Here is a 4,967-nt window from a genome sequence, read left to right as displayed (position 1 = left end):
TAAATTCTTCTTCTTCTTCTTTTTTTTTTTTTTAGTGTATTTTCAGCAAAAGTAGAGGATCGCCAGAGAGTGACATGAGAATTATCTCCTTTCTTTCCCACTATTATGCAATTGAGATGAGATGGGGCAGATTATATTTTTATCATACTGAGGAATTTTTACCTATATTTTATTTTGATGATTAGAAGAAATATTTTACCTATATCAGTATAACTTTCAATATGAGAAGAATTTCGTAGTATTTATAACTTTTGGCTTATCACTTCTTAGGAATCGCCTTATCGGTTTATCTTTATTCAGTGGGGAATATTCTTTTTTGGGTTAGAAAATATTCGTTTAATATTTGTTTGTCCGTGAATTTTTTTTTTTTTTTTGGCTGAAATTGGGAAGGCTCCTTTATTCTTTTTTTTTTTTTTTTTTGGTGGAAGTTCCTTTATTCGTATTTAAGAACAAATAGAGATCGCTTGATAACGAAAGACATTTAACTTGGATTTTCCTAAAGGCATTTTGTATTTTGGATAATGAAATCAATATGAATAGCAAAATAATTTTTTATTTTTTTATTTTTCTTTAGCATGCAGTCTGAAAAAACATGCTATATGTGTTGCTAACATACAACATCACTTAAAATAGAAAAAGAAAAAAGAAGTGACATAAATTATTGTTAATTGACATGCTAGCTATCTATGACTGCTATTCACTTAACGAGTGCTATGATTGCAACCATTTTTTAAATAATAATAAATAATAATTGTTACGGAGGCTTTATAACCTAAGGGGAAAACAGCATCAATTATATGTTACATAATTAGTACTGCTGTGCAAAAGTAACACATATAATCATGCAAAAAGAGAATTACTATTGACTTAAAAAAAAGAAGAAGAAGAGAATTAATATTGGTGTTTGGCACTATTCTATTAGCTTCACAATGAAATATGAACGGATACTTTAGAAGTATAAGTACTAATGTAGTCTTATAATAACATGATAACTTAACGAGTCGAATCATGTAGCAGTTAGCACTATTAATTCCTTGAAGTATTCCTTTTATTTTTTTTATAAAGACACTAATTATGCGCAAGTGACAAACGATAAATTCATTAATTCAACATCAAACGTAGTTGTTAATCGGAGAAAGTATAAATTTGACATGAATTTGAGATTCTAATGTGCAATTTGAATAACGATCTATAACGTTACTTTTTTAATAAACCCAAAATATAAAGTATAAATAGTAAATATCCTTGTTTCGCTATTAGATCAATTTATATTATTGTTATTTTCTTCAAAATATTACTTGTAAATTGTTTTAGTTTATTTATATAAGAAAAAATACCCTAAAACATTACAAATATTTTCAATAAAATATAATAATAAAACTAATTAAAATTTAATTAATTAAAACAACACAAGCTTTTAGCAACGGCATTTATCATCGCTACAAATCCAATGATAAGGTTTTAGCAAAGATACTTTCGTCACTAAAGCTCCTAAAAACAAACTAAATTTTGAAAAAATTTGAAAGTTTTAGAAACGACAATTTTAAAACTATCGTCACAAAAAGTACAGCTGACGTCATTTTCCATCAATTCGTTTCTACAAGTTATAGCGATGACTTGTCGTCGCTTTATGTTAGCGACCACACAAGTTTTTTAGCAACAAACTTTTAGCGAGGACATAACATGTCGTCACCAAAACTTTTTTCATGACGACTTCTCAAGTTATAGCGACGACTTTTTTCATCGCTAAAAGGATTATTTCTTGTTGTGATTTGACGATGGTATTTAAAAAACCATCATCAAATAAATTATTTTATTTTAAGAAAGACGAAATTTCTCCTGCTTATTTGTTTGCTCACAAAGTTTGAATTTTCTCCTCTCTTAGAGCATCTCTAAGGGAGCTTTCTAAATTTTAGTTAAAATAGCTTTTTAGATTGTAATTTTTTAATGATCCACTCCAACCATACTACCTATTTTAACTAAATATAGATTATTTTAATATTTATTAAACTTAAAATATAAATAATTTTATTGAATTTATAAAAGAACCTTTGCATGTAATATAGTTTAAAGAATAAAATAATAAAAAAAATGAAATGACTATCAACTCCATACTAGCTATATTTTTAGTTAGTGTGAAGGGCATTTTCTAAACTAGCTAACCATTTAGCTAATGCTTGGAGTGGAGAAAAGCTAAATAAAAAAAAAAGACTAAATCATTAGCTATTTTAGCTAAAAAATGAAACGGCTAGTATAGTTAGAGTTGTTCTTAGAGTATCTCCAAAGTAGCTAAATTTTAGCTAAAATGGCTAGAAAACTATTTTAAGTAACAATTTTTTAATGAGTCACTCCAACCATATTCCCTATTTTAGCTAAATATAGATTATTTTAATTTTTATTGAATTTAAATTATAAATAATTTTATTAAATTCATAAAATAGTTTTTACATATATTACAGTTAAAAGAATAAAATAATACAAAAAATAAAATAACTAGCCACTCCATGCTAGTTATATTTAGCTAGTCTCGAAGGCATTCTCTAAAATAGCTAATCATTTAGCTAATGGTTAGAGTGGAGAAAAGCTAAAAACAAAAGCTAAATTATCAACCATTTTAATTAAAAACATGAAATAAATAGTATGGTTGGGGTTGCTCTTTTATTTTTTTTATCAATCCTTACCACCTCCTTCAAAACCCTTTTTTTCCCCCAAATTCGCCCCTCCTTAACAGTGCGTTTAGTAGGGTGGAAAAGAGAGTGGAAAGAAAATAGAGGAAGGATTTTATTGAGGAAAATAGAATTTTAGGTTGTTTGGTATAGAAGAAATGAGGAATGAAGAAAAATAAAAATCCATGGGGCCCACCAAATTTTAATCCTTCCAACTTTGGAAAGAAAAGAGGAGGAAAAAAGTTTGACAAAAAAATAAGATGTAAAATAATAATTTTAACGTTCATCATTCATCATATTTTTATTTGTATTGGGGTATTATTATAAAATGCCTTAAATTTGACATAAGAGAAAATCATTTTACTTCTTTTACTTAGGTATTTTACTTCTCTTTCATTTCTCTTTTCTATCTATCCTACCAAGCATAAGTTTCAAACTCCAAATTTTTTATAATCCTCCCCTCTAATATCCATCTCCCTCACTTGCTTATTCTCTTTCTTCCATCCCTGATCTATTCTTCAATCCTCCCCGTCACCCTCGGCGCTAAGACTCCCACGACCATGCCCATTGTTGTTGTCGTGATCCCGCCACCATTGTCACCACCATAATCAAAGAGCACTTTCAGGATTTTAGTTGTTTTTGTTGTTGTTAATTTGGATTGATTTAGGTTTGGAGTTTGTAAGATTTCATTTTTTCCCTTTGTATTTAGGGTTTTTCGTTTGCTTTTACATACGAGTATTTCTTTGTTAAGTATTTTGTATTAGTTAAATTAATAGAAAGTTAGTATTTGTGTTGTGTTGATGAAATATGATAGTTTTTTTTTTTAATTTGTAATATTATATGAAGAAGTGTTGCTTGAGCAACGACTACGATGTGAATATGGATTAGTAATTCGGTCGGGTAGGGTCAGGTTGAGCCGAAAAATTGAGCCTACCCGATCAATGTGGGTTGAGAAAATTTTGGACCGCAACACTCTCTTAAGCCCATAAACTCGCAACCTTTCGGGTGACCTCGGGTAGGCTCGGGTTACTCAGGTTACTCGGGTTGGTGAAAACCAATTTTAATCTATGACTTCATACCTCTTTTAACAGTTCAAAAGCATAAAATCCATAAACAGTCCATAAGCATTAACATAACATCAAACATACTTCTTAACAGTCAATAAAGTTTATAAATAAAATTAACAATACGTCAAATAAACAGTCCATATATAGATAGTTCAGCAAAATAGGAAATTTAGTCCACTCCAAACAGTTTATTCCAGAATAATAGCACCTTCATTCCCAACTTGCCCCTCATGTATTGCAATAGAATTTGACAAATCTTGAAAAGAAAACATAACAAAAAAAATCATAAGAATCAAGTTTAGGACAACAAAATAAACAAGAAGGAGATGAAATAAAGTTAAAAAAGTAAAAAGTAAAACGTAAAAATATTACCCGACTTAATATCTTCATATTCATTAAACTCTTCCATGTCAATAAAGTTGATGTGCTCACGACTACACAGCCAATTTTGTGTACAAATCAATGCCTCCACCATCTTGGGGCTCAATGAACTCCTAAAGGGATCGAGGATGCGGCCTCCGGTACTAAAAGCAGATTCTGATACCATTGAAACATGAATGGCAAGAATGTTTCTTGCAACTAGTGAGAGAACCTTGTAATTAGTTGCATTATTCTTCCACCAATCTAAAACATCAAAATTTGACCGAGTTGGATCCTCCATAAGGTCTGTCAAGTATCTGTCCACATCATTTTTATACTCATTCACATTCTTCTCCTTCATTTTCCTAACAAAGGAGCTCTACAAACACCCTTTTCCCTCTGCTTCCGTTTTTGCCTCCGTTATACTTGTTGTTACCGCCTCCTTACTACTTTCAATAGCCACAGATTCACCCTTCTCCCCACTATAAACCTCATGCAGCCGGTACACAGTATCCTTCACATTCTTTGATAATGTTTCAGAAGTGCAAGAATCATACACTATAGAGAAACAATATGTCAAATAATCCATTTTGTACCTAAGATCAAGTACCCCAGCCACAAAGAGAAGACAATTTATATTCTCAACATTCCCCCAATACTTGCCATACTTCTTTTTCATACTCATAGCCATGGATGAAAGCATTGAATCCTCTTGTTTGCTTAATTCAGATAGCTAGTTTTACATCTCACAAAGCTCATGAAAGTAAGAATTTGAAGTGACATTCAAAGTGGCACTAAACTTCAAAGTTATATCATAAAAAGTCTTCAGAAATTTCACAAACACCTTAACATTCTCCCAATCATCATCAAGTGG

Source organism: Morus notabilis, unplaced genomic scaffold, assembly GCF_000414095.1.
Source record: "Morus notabilis unplaced genomic scaffold, ASM41409v2 Scaffold326, whole genome shotgun sequence".
In the NCBI taxonomy this organism is placed as follows: Eukaryota; Viridiplantae; Streptophyta; class Magnoliopsida; order Rosales; family Moraceae; genus Morus; species Morus notabilis.
Note: the sequence above shows the minus strand (reverse complement) of the source record.